Source organism: Pinus tabuliformis, chromosome 9, assembly GCF_031772625.1.
Source record: "Pinus tabuliformis cultivar Carrire ecotype Pingquan chromosome 9, CPIR1, whole genome shotgun sequence".
Lineage (NCBI taxonomy): Eukaryota > Viridiplantae > Streptophyta > Pinopsida > Pinales > Pinaceae > Pinus > Pinus tabuliformis.
In genome coordinates this window covers 1,827,857,114-1,827,870,116 of record NC_142307.1, presented here as the reverse complement: position 1 = coordinate 1,827,870,116, position 13,003 = coordinate 1,827,857,114, and the positions used below count along the sequence as shown (strand labels likewise).

The 13,003-nt window shown below is 36.1% G+C and overlaps 1 pseudogene; it reads right to left on the bottom strand.

Moving 5' to 3' along the window:
• Positions 1–12,241: 12,241 nt before the first annotated feature.
• On the bottom strand, positions 12,242–12,565 carry LOC149156101 (cytokinin dehydrogenase 11 pseudogene; annotated as a pseudogene).
• Between the last annotated feature and the right edge of the window lie 438 nt (positions 12,566–13,003).

Here is a 13,003-nt window from a genome sequence, read left to right as displayed (position 1 = left end):
TTTTCATACCAAATCCTTGGTGATTGTTTTAAACCATAAAGAGACTTTTAACTTACATTCCAAATCTTTCTTACCATTCACTAAAAATGCTTCATGTAGATCTCTTCTTCTAGATCCGCATGAAGAAATGTTCTCTTCACATCCATTTGTTCTACTTCAAAATCAAAAGAAGTAGGAACATATAAAAGTAATCTAATAGAAGCTAAAATTGCAATAAGAGAAAAGATATCACCAAAATCAATTCCTGACACCTGGGAATAACCTTTTACTACCAATCCAGCTTTTTATTTCTTAGCCTTTCCTTTTGCATTTATCTTCTTCTTAAACACCCATTTACTGGCAATGGGTTTCCTTCCAGTTAGAAACTCCACTAGATCCCAAGCCTCATTTTTACCCAAAGATGTCATTTCTTCAACCATGGCTACTTTCCATAGTTTTACATCCTGTGAATGCACTACCTCCCTAACAGTTCTAGCATCATCATCAGTAATAGCTAAAGGAAAATTTGAATAGAAAGTAGATGGATTATACCTCTTTGGTTTCCTTCCCTCTCGAATTCATCCTCTCAAGACTTGAGTTTTTGTCTCTTACTATTCTAATTCTTATTCTATTGTAGAGTATGATTCTTCCTCCTTTAGTTCAAACTCTATCTTTTCAGGTTCCTTTGGTAGCACTTCATGTTTAATTACATTCTTCAACTATCTAAACACCACATTAGGGTTCTACACAACTTTCCTTATTTATGTCTTCCAAAGCTTATAACCTTTTAAACCATCCTTATACCCAAAAAATATGAACCTCCAAATTATTATCTAACTTGGTTCTTTTCTCCTTTGGAACATGTACATGTGAGTCATAGTCAAATACCTTGAAATTTGAAAGAGAGGGTTTCTTACCAGTCCATACTTAATGTGGATTCTTATCCTCCAACACTAATGAAGGTGATCTATTAAATAAGAAACATGCAGTATCCACTGCCTCTTCCTAGAACTCAAGTCCTAAGTCGGCACCACCCACCATGCTACTTTCCTTTTCCATCAACATCTTTTTCATTCTTTCTGCAACTTCATTTTGTTTAGGCTTGTATGGAGTAGTCATACGTTGTTCTATGCCACACTTCTTACAAAACACTTCAAATTCCTTCTTGCAAACATCTCTACCATTATCTGTCCTCAATACCTTGATCTTCTTCTCTATCTAATTTTCCACGAGAGTCTTAAATTCTTTAAACCTGTTAAAGACTTCATATTTCTTCCTGAGGAAATATATCCATGTATTCCTTGAGAATTCATCTATAAATGAGACATAGTACACAGACTTACCTAGTGATGGAACTGAAACAAGTCTGGAAACATCACTGTTTACAAGCTCTAATATCCCTTTCACCCTCTTAGCACCTGAGGGGAAACTCACCTGATTCTACTTCCCATATACGCAATGTTCATAGAATTTGAAAACTAGAGAGAACTTAGACATAACTTCTACCATACAATTACCATGTAGTATTTGAAGGCCCTTCTCTCCAATATGTCCAAACATTTGATGCCATAACATGGTATTTTCTCGAGAGACCACTAGATTTTCTCCTCCACTTTTAACAACCACATAAATGTTGCACCCATCAATAAAAGTGCTTCCTAAAAGCTTCTACAGAGTTCCAATCCATACTTGCCACATCAATACAAGTTTTCCTCGAACCATCTTATTGGTATAATTCTTGAACACTGTTTTTAGACCCGCATCATCCATCTTGCTCACAGAAATTAGATTTCTAGCCAATGCAGGAATATTGTAAGCGACAGAGATCCCATTTTCACTGGAGATTTTTGGACATAATTATTTTCTTGTCTGGGTACTCAGTTATCTCATATCTCATCTTATCATCCTCAAACTGATGGTCAAACTGAGATAGTGAAAAAAAATTTGGAAGGATATATTCATTACTTTGTATACGATAAATAGACACAATGGGTCACGTGGTTGCCTCTAGTTGAATGGTGGTAGAACACTTCCTTCCATAGTGCAACAATGACCCCATTTATGGTGCTTTACGGATATCATCCACTGTCCATAAAATCATATTTAAAAGAAAACTCTAACGTTCAAGCAATGGAAGATCACATCGAGCATCAACAATAAGTTCTCAAACTCTTAAAAGATAACTGCACTTTGGCGCAAAATAGAATGAAACAATAGGGAGATCAACATCACAACGAAAGAATTGTTGATGTAGGGACTGGGTAGTTCTACGACTACAAACTTACAAACAAATGTCCCTCAAGCAAGCTAAGAAGGATAATAAATTATCACCAAAGAATTATGGTTGTTACAAGGTGCTACGAAATATTGGTACTATGGCATACAAATTGGAGCTTTTGGCATCTTCTCGAGTGCACCTAGTTTTCCATGTTTCATGCTTAAAGAAGGTTATAGGTGAGAAGATCCCAGTTCAAACAATATTTCTAGAACTTGGTGAGCAAGGAAAAATTATATTGGAACCTGAAGCAGTCACAGAAACAAGAAATCGATAGCTACGAAATCGATCAATTTTAGAGCATCTCATCAAGTGGAAGAACTTACTTGTTGAAGGTTCCACATGGGGAGATGAGAATTTTATACAGAATCATATAGAACAATTCAAGCATTCAGGACAACAATTTTTCAAGGAGAGGGGCATGTTAGGTCACTATGCTACTAGTGTAACCCCTTATTTTTATTAGTTTAACCCCTTATTGTTATTAGTGCAACCCACTTATTTTATTATTCTGCCCATGTAGTCCCCATGTTGTTATTATTGTGCCACATAGAAGCCCACTATTGTTATTGTTGTGCCCCTACAATTTTATAATTATGTAGGCGCTGATTGTATTGGAACTCCCTAGACTCCTATATATAGAAATGAGGTCTTGTCATTTGTATCATCCAAGAATTGTTCATTTGTGTAATGTAAAGGAGGTTTCCCCCTTGAAGAGGGTGATTTTGAATTCGTTGATTTATGTTTTCTTCTATTTTGTCAGTTGGTTGCACAACATTTTTCCTCTACAAAAGGAGCATCCTCAGAACCCTTTCTCTTTTCAGGAGTTTTAGATTTACAATCCTTTTTCTAGTGCCCTTCATTTCCACATTTCTAGCATACATTTACAACTTTCCCTGGATATTTAGATATCCCTCTAGATTTAGATCTCCCACTTGAGAAATTATTTATGTTTCTGTTCTAGGACCATCCTCTTATAAACAAGGCATCTCCATTCTAGCTCTCCATATTTTTTCATCTCATCTCTTATGACAACAAGAATGAGACTACTTCATCAAACTTTAAGGTAGTTGTATTTCTATCTATATCAACAACCAAACTATCACACAAATCCGGTAAACAATATGACAAACTGATGCAATATCCTCATCTAATTTTTTAATATCAACAGGAAAAAATGGACTTACCACAGTATTAATGGTGTTGATATGCTCTATCACTGACTCTCCATCTTTTATCCTCAGGTTATATAGCTTTTTTTGCAAGAACATTTTGTTTATGAGAGACTTGGATTGGTGCAAAGTCCCTAACCTTTCCCACAAGGGCTTCATTCAGTAGCTTCCCATGATACATTCAACAATACTAAATCTGAGACACACTATCGTATTGTGCTTTTCACCTTCCAATATAGATTTTCTAGTCTTTTGTTGACATTCCTATTGGTGTCGTGAATGGATCTAGAAGAATCCACTAATCTCAATCCACCAAAAGATCCACCATTTTGAGCTTCCATAGCTCAAAATTATTACCATTAAATTTCTTGATATTTATCTTTCCATTGTTTTCCATCTTGACATCGCAAGAATCAATCCCGTAGATCTCCCATTTAACAAGGTCTACCACATGCATGAGCAAAACCCCTTAGTAGAAAAGGCACCCCCTAAAAGCTGAAACTGCTCTAATACCAAACGTATGTTTTAACCCCGTACATAAATTACTTGCAAATAAATTCTTAAAATAGAAAAATATAAAAGCAAGAATATAAAAAAAGACACATAGATTTTTCCCCTAGATCCCATAACCGGGACTACCAGATTAATTTTTCATTTTTTTTTCAATGTTACAATAGATATATATACACGTTGAAGAATTCATAACCCCCAATCCACTAACCCTGGATTACAACATAATTGTAGTTCGCTTGACCACATCTAAAATATACCATGGGCAGAGAACCATCATGCCAAAAACCATGCACAAAACCACCGATAAAATTTATTTTGGGGCACTACCATGGACCCCATAAAATTTATTTCGGGGCCAGTCGTGTAAATAATATAACACATACCCAACACTTCACAAGTCTTATTTTAGATACGCTTCGATCCTAATCCTTGACTAGGGATGTTGGGGGCTTGTCACCCTACTACTGTTTCCACTCCCTGGTACGGGTTTAGGGGCGACAACCCTGAGGAAAAATTTAGATAAAATTTTCCTTGTAAAATATTTTAATTTCATAGTAAATCTGGACCATTCATTAGGTGGAAGATATGATGGTAGAAATTGTTTTAATTTAGGGTTTTTGTTCCCTAAAAGGAAACCGTCAATTTATGTGAGGGAATTCTATTGCAACTAGGTATTATTCTATGTCAAAAAGAGAGAGGAGAATGTGTGAGATCGGAGAGGAAGTTACAACAAATTTGTTGTAGGTTGTATCCCTTCAGTTTTTTGGATAATATAAAAGGAAGGAATGGTCATTTCTCCATGGACGTAGCCCAAATTGGGTGAACCATGTATATTTGTCTCTCTTTTTTTATTATTTTCTATGTTTTTGTTGCATAATATTTTGTGTGTTTCATTGCTCTATTATTTAAATTCTAAGAATAAGAAGTTGAGAAATGAGGATCCATATTGCTTTCCAATTTCATCCACGCTCTTTCTAGAATCCCAAATTATGATGACTATATCAGGTGGTGTGGGCCCAATATTGCTTAGGCTAAAGTTTAAATTCCTATTAATTTGGCTTCCTTCATTGAAGTATCAACAATACTTTCAACTAAAGCCACCAGATGAAGAAATGCAATGGTTGGATTTGATCATTTTTCAAGGCTATAAAGCTTTTATAGAAGACACAACAACATCTTACAAGTCTTTGAGCTACACTCACAACATGCGTTGAGGGATGATTGAAGGGTCTGCATGTGGACATGCAGTTGCTTTAGTTGGGGGGATATGTTGGGTCTTGGAATTGACATCCATTTTACCATAATTTTCCCACCTTTTCAACCATTTTCAACCTTATAATCATATTCTGTTACTCCACCTATCACCATTTTGACTAATGCATGCTACTCTTTCATGTCGATTTACTTCATACATTTTTGCTTGTGTTTAATGAGAGGTTGATTGTTTTGGGAAAATTTATTAATAAAATTAACAAGGGAGTCATTTCAGGAGGGATTGACTCATTGGAGTGTTTTTGGTTACATGAAATGATGTTTCTCTAAGTTTTTTATTATTGATATTCTAGAATAAGTTCTACTAGTGTTGTTATTTTGATGTTCCATATTACAATGTTCCCTTGATGATGTAATTGGGAGTTAACTTGGAAACTACTACTTGGTCATAGTCAACCTAGACCATTGTGCCAAAAAAGACAACTATGTTTTGACAATAAAGCAAACTTGACTTGAATGTTATGATTCTTCATTGTTGACTTCTCACTAATTGAAGACATTGTTAAAACACTCTCTTTATTCTTATCAAACTCATTGTAATTTTTTGTACGAGACTCTCAACTTGGATAGCTTGAGAATCAAAATATTCTCATGGCTAATTTTGGTTTTAGAATAGAAATAATGTAAACCTATTAAAGGAGAATCCCTCTGCCTCATGTGGGGGTGGCAAAATTGTATTTTTGGAGAATCTATGCATATGTAACTCTTTAATATTAATACAAACTTTCATGGGTTTGTGGTTCAACTATATTCTATTTTATTAGCACATGAGTTGTAAGTTACTAGATCCCTATAAAAGAGGAAGGACCCTCCTCTTAAGTAAGGATAATTCTATTAATAAGGTAGTGTAGCGGTATGTTTTATTTCCTCGTAGTTATGTTTAATATTGTTTAATTGTCATTCCTACATACTTCTATTAATTTGTTGCAATTATTGACCGTTTGGTTTGCAAAATAGTTGATCTTTGTTATTTGTGTAACATCATAGGTCTTGGATCTATCCATTTCTCAGTTGTGTGTTATTAATTATTTTTTTGTTATAGTTTTTGAGTTTTGCTATATATATTATTAGATAGAGTCTTATGTTCCTAATACTATATGTTGTACGGATTGTTGAATTGATGATTGCAGTGAGTTCATTGGTTGTGTGAAGTTTTATTGGAACAATTTTTTTGAAATTATTTCGAGGACTCCTATATCTATATCCACAAGTGTGATCTTAAATGATTGAGTCATGTTTATTCTAAAAGAGTGATTTTACTCATAGAACAATGTTTAAAGTGATTAGAGTGTTTAAGGGTTTGACAATGATGATTTCCATTTGCTGAGATTAAGGAGTTAAAACAAGTTGAGTTTTGATTGTGTGTCATGATCTTAGAGAGATTTCAGTTTTGAATAGTATATGTTAATAATTTCTACCTGCATATATTTTGCATGATAACCTTGAAATAAATACCTATATTGGTTGACAATTTAAGTGTGTGAAATTAATTGATTCCAACTAAAAGAAAATTAATTCTCCTAACAAGAGATCTTTTTGAAAAATACATTTTGGATAATTAGGAGAGCATAAGAAATGACTACCATGCATGGCATGTTAATCACATACTTGTTCCCAATCTTCATGACTAAGCATCAAAAGATGAACCTACCCATATTAACATACTATTATATATGGAGTTAAATGAATGAAAATGTTTATTAAGATGGGTGCGTATAGGGAATATCCAATATACTTATCTTGACATGCTAGGCCTCTAGGGAATCGACACATCCCACTCATGGGATCAACTAGAAATATCAAAATGTACATTGGATGTTTCACCAATCTTCATTAACTACAGTTGAAGGGATAAGAAGGACTTACAAGAAACCAATCCCCTGTGTTATTTTCAAATTACATTATCTACAGATCAACAACATGCATTGGACATAATCCTACAACATTGAGAAACAAGAGAACCAAAAGAACTATTAATGATGATCATCCAGGGCATTGCAAGCACTGAAATATCCTACTTGATAAGCTACATCAAAGAGGCACTATCTTCTCTAGCAACATCTATCCATAGCCCAATACTTCTTCTTTCCCCTATTGGTGTTACAACATTTAACATGCATATAACCACTATACATTAGGGGCTTAGGATTCACTCGAAGCCTTTAAATGGGCAATCCCTTATAGTGTTCCAAGAAGAGATGAAACATGTTCAATACATACTAATCGATGAGATGAGTTACCCAGGCTCTAAATTGTTTGAGCAAACAGACAATCATTTGTAGGAGGCATTTCCATAAAGAAACAACAACTCATTCAGTCAATGCACAAAATTTCTGGTAGGGGACTTGGGCCAACTTCCACCCATAATAGAAAAACCTCTTTATGCAGGTGCAACTCCAAGGAGCAATTTATTGACAAACTTTATGATTATAATCAATTTGCAAATAGTATTCCGATAAAAAGGAATTCTTGGCATCTAGGCTCGCTTCCACTAGTTGTTGACAAACATTCATTATGCTACACCAACAATAGATGACTGGGACCTCCTTCACTCTAGGACTAACTAATTCTTGTCCATAAAAGAGAACCAAAGAATTAGAACTTCATCCAGCTCTTTGCACCAAAAATTGTTGTTGATAACCATAATAAATCCACGCTTGAAACCTTATGTATGCCAATTGCACGATGTATTGCAAAATTAACAAATGGCTCATAAGCACACCAACAACATGATGACCAACAAAAAAAAAAAATACTATTATGTGTAGGTCAACGAGTTATGCTATCTTGCAATTTATGGTTCCACATAGCATTAGTCAATGGTGCTCTTAGAGTAGGAATGCAAATTGTATATGCACCAGGACATAGCCTTCCAAGTTTACTAACATATTTTGTTGTGGCATTCGATAAATACATTTGCCCTGCATGGGATGAAGCACAACCAATATACCAATTTCACCAATACAACAAAGTAGCAAGAAAAAATCCCCTTTTAAAATGGCTTGGGCATTAACTATTCATACATCTCTAGGAATGACCTTAAAAAAATATACCATTGTCATTGGTAACACTGAACATCTAGGATTGACCTTCAAGGCAGTGTCACACACTACTACCCTAGAAGGAATATGAATAACATCACCATTCTCCTTCAAATGCTATGAAAAAATGAAATGTATTACTTATTTCTCACTACGAAAGAAGGAATACTTCCATTTACATGCTTTGTTTCTCTCATAAGACCCCCATTTACATGAGGGAAATTTTTAAGAATGGAAAATTATCTTAAGTTTAAAAACATTGGTGAATATCACTACTGCCTAATATGCAAACTATACAATGTTTATTGATGTAGTTGTAAAATTGTTCAAATTTATAATGATTTTTTATATACTCTCTATGTATTGTTAGCAATTTTTAAGGTAAAATAATTTTATATTGTAAAATTTGGGCAAAACATTTTTATAAAAAAATGGAAAATGGCTAATTTTTCTTTCTGAAAAATCATAGGAAAATAGCCCACCTGCAAATATTAGCCCCTAAAATTTTCCATGATTTACATGCTTTGTTGCTCTCATAATTACAACATCCAAAATCATTCCTACCACAAATGGACACAAAATCCTAAATTCTTCTATCTTATAGTTATAACTCTATACATAAAATGTTTACTTCATCTATTATTCTATATATAATTATTTAGTAATATTATTAAAAAATTAATTTTACTCTATTATCTATTTTATTAAAAATTTACATTAAATTTATTACCAATTAAATATTAAACATATTTTTCCCTACCTATTTTACTCATGTTATTTCTTCCTTTTTTCTCCTTTCTACATTCCCTTTCCCCACTTGGGATATATATATATACATTTTCCAAGTGATTTTTTTTTAGCTAAACACATGATCTATGAATATTAAACCTGATTCGTCACGTGATGTATGTTTTACAGTTCCACCATTATAATGTCAGATCATTTATTACCATAAAATAAATAAATACCATCGTGACTGAAATCCTTTTGAAAGAAAAACTGGTACATCTCCACTAAGCCTCAAGCTTCTCTAAAATAAAAATACGAATAATGTAAGTAATTTAAAATATCAACCTACAACGTTTGGTTCTTGTGTTAGAACATTAATTATGCATGACTGTATGATGGCAATAGTCAGCAAGTCATCAATATTAGTCAGTGGCAAGCGACGGTAGTCGGCCATTGTTTTTGAACCATAAATGTCATTCGGCAGATTGTTGTAGCATCTATGGCTGTATCTGTGTATAAATTTCTATGTTTGTAATGTAATGATCCAGCCCATTCCATGAGTCTTCAAGTTTCTAATATGGTATCAGAGCTCAGGTGAGTTGCGAGGTCACAGAGTAGGCATGAGGCTGTGCGAGTCGTTGTTGTGTTCGAGTCTGACCGACTATGTTTCTGCTCCCTTTCTGAGTAAGAGGAGTGTTTTGTATTTGTGAGTGTGAGAGCCCGCTGTGCGTGAGTTTGAGAAATCGTCGTGTTGCAGATAGGATGTGTTGAAACCTTTCGTGTGAGAGCGGGTCAAGAAATCGAGTTGGGAGCTATGCGTGTGGCTATATGTGGTGGAGCTGTGTGCTCAGCCAGTTGTTGGCTCAGCAAGTTGCAATTTAACTCTTGCTACCTCGGCCAGCGTTGCTGCCAAGAGTGGAAGATTGCAGAGTCGTGGAGTTGCCATTACCTGTGGAGACTCCGTTGTTGTTGTGAAAGGTTCATCGAATGTGTGGTGAAGCTCTGTTAGAGAGCATTTGAAAGGAGATATCAGTGTTCAGTTGTTGGAGTTGTGAGCTCGGTGGTGCAAGTTAGGTGAGCTGTGTTGAGTGTTGAGTTTAATGGTGAGGCGGTAGTGCTGCTGTGAACTTGCAGTCCACCTGGTGAGGTCTGTTTGTGTGTAAGAGCAGTGTTTTGTAAACCATGAGGAGGAAGGCGCGCCCCTGTCAAAGCCCTGTGGAGCTGTTGCTTGCTTGAAGGGCTACGTGAGGGAAATCTGCCTCTGCGTACAAGAGCCATAGTTGAGTGGGCTCGGTGGAGTGAAGAGCTGAGGGCTCAGTCTTCTATTTGAAGAGTTGTTACTCCTTGTGCGTGGAAGCTTAGTTGTTGGGTGTTCCATATTTGAATGCATGCAATGATGCGCGTTTAGTTGTTTCTATTGTGGGAACTACGAGTTCCAGCGAGAAAAATTTAAGAGCGTGTGAGGCTAGCTTTGGAGCCTCTGAGTTGGAGTTGTGTGTTGGTTCTTTTGGCGCATAGAATTGTTGTTATATCCACCATATGTGAAGTGGTGGATTGTGTGCCACCCAGACGAGAATAGCAGCTGCTTCGTCCAGCGATTGGAGCCTGTATGAAATAGGCTTCCTGCAAGAGTTGTGTCTCTAGTTTGGCCCGTTTAGTTGTGGCATGAAGAGGTCATGTTTTGTGCGTCTATGGGGAGTCGAACTGTTGGTCTGGCAACCTATGCGTGGTGTGGCGACCTATACGTTACAGAGTCGGTTTTGATCTAGTGAGCGGTGAGTCTATTGTGGTAAGCTGAGGGTGTGATCACTGTGTAAAGGCTTTGTGGAAGCTGCTGAGGGTTACAACCTTATGGAGACTAGTGGAACGCCGAGGTCGAGTGCTGGTAAAGAGCTGTGAGCTCTGTGTTGGTGAGTCGTGTAAAGGAGGGCTCGATTATGTGCTGTAAGTTGGAAGCTGTGTGCTGTAAGTTGGAGTTAACAGTAAGCGCCATTGGAGGATAGCTGATATGTCTCTTTTTTTAGACTTTTTTGACAATGATCCTTTCGATGATCATTTCCTCTGGAACCCATTTAGGTTTGGCAGTATTTTTGAGTTCATTGACAAATAGTGTCATGATCATGTTGTTGAAGAAATCACTCATGTTGTTGAGGATCATGTTGTTGAAGAAAGCACTCAGAGTAAAACTTGCTTCTCTCATAACCCAATTGTTAGAAGTTTTATTGGATCTGCTTTCAAGATGACCACGATTGTGGAGGATACTACCATGGATGTTGTTTTGAGGCCACTCATGTTCGAGGATGAGTGCATTTTGGTGGCTCCTCATGGAAAGTGGGGAGAAGATGAATTAGATTACCTTGTATGGGATCTTGCATTACATCCCAATCCAGAAGAGGTTGTTGACAATAAGTAGGTAAGCAAGGAGCAAAGGAATTTCATAAGGAAACCCAGAAAGGTGAAGATAAAACTGCACCAGCAAAGGAAAAGGAACAAGCATGGACCCTTTAATAAGAAGGCAAAAATGAAATGTTTTGTTGTAAGCCTAGCTGAGACTTAGACCAGTAGGTAAGTTAAATTTTAGGTCATCGTGATTAATGGAAGGTGTTAGAACATTAATAATGCCTGACCGTATGACGGTGATAGTCGGCGAGTCATCAATATTAGTCGACAGCAAGCGGTGGTAGTCTGCCATTGTTGTTGAACCATAAATGTCAGTCGGAAGGTTTTTGTAACATCTATGAATATCTTTGTGTATAAATTTCTATGTTTGTAATGTAATGATCAAGCTCATTCCATGAGTCTTCAAGTTTCTGATATCTTGTGGCATTAAAAAATATTGGTTATGATGATCTGTATAAACTGGCATCATATTGCACAATGCAATTACGATAAAAATACTTGATAATGTAAGTAATTTAAAATATTAACCTACAACATTTGGTTCTTCTGCCATTAAAAAATAGCAGTTAAGATAATCTGTATAAATTTGCATTATATCGCACAAGGCCAGCACAATGCAATTAGGAGGTAGTATAGACTAGTTGCCTCTATATGGCAATATAAGGAGTGCAAGAACTGATTGCATAAAGAATTGATTTCAGACTGCAACATAAGGACAACAATTCCATGTATGTTGCAATATAATGTTTAGAGACCGATCAATATTAACCCTCATTATTTCCTGAAACGGCTAAATAGCTAGTGCAATTCCATCTATGTTCCAATATATTCTTTAAAGGAGTTGGATATTGAATAGCCGGTTAACCTATTCTGGGAAATATATTCTGTCCTGGAGCCAGGATACCCTTTGGATCGAACAATCTCCTTCTCTTTACAAATTGCTTCCACCGCTGTTTACCAAAATGCCTCTCCCATTCTGCCTGATTTTTATGAAGACCAACATATTGTTTCACAAGGATACCATTTGCTCTACAAGAGTCAATAACTGCGTTATTTTGATCCAGAACGAGCTGCGGAGGAGGCCCCTCTGGATAAGGTTTGTTGTAACGGAGCAGGCACACATCGTAGAAGATATCCTCCTCGGGAGTAACAACAGACGTGCGAGAATCCCACCTGGACGTCATTGCAATGTAGAAAAAACTTGGGTGTGTAAGCAAATTATTAGTTAAGATAAAAACTTGTTCATTCACCCAATTATAGTGGTGCCATACTTACAAGTTTCTATGCACAGGATATATGAGGATAGAGCCATTCACTCCTTTTGCGAGTATCTTTTTAAAGATCTTGGAATCAAATTCCACAATTTTGCTCTTAGGCAAGAAGAGATTGAGCCACGCGTGAGGCGTAGACGAGACACTGCTTTGTCTCCCTGTGGGGCGAAAACGATAGAGAAAATCGAAGTATGAATGGTTGGCGCTGAATTGTAAGCTGTTAAAAAACCAATGTTTGGAACATAGGGATTTGATTATCTGGAGGCCGTCAGCCAATTACGATAAGCAATTAACATATGCCTTGAACAATAGTATGCAATAGACGTCATGAACTTAGAGAATCAGGGAATA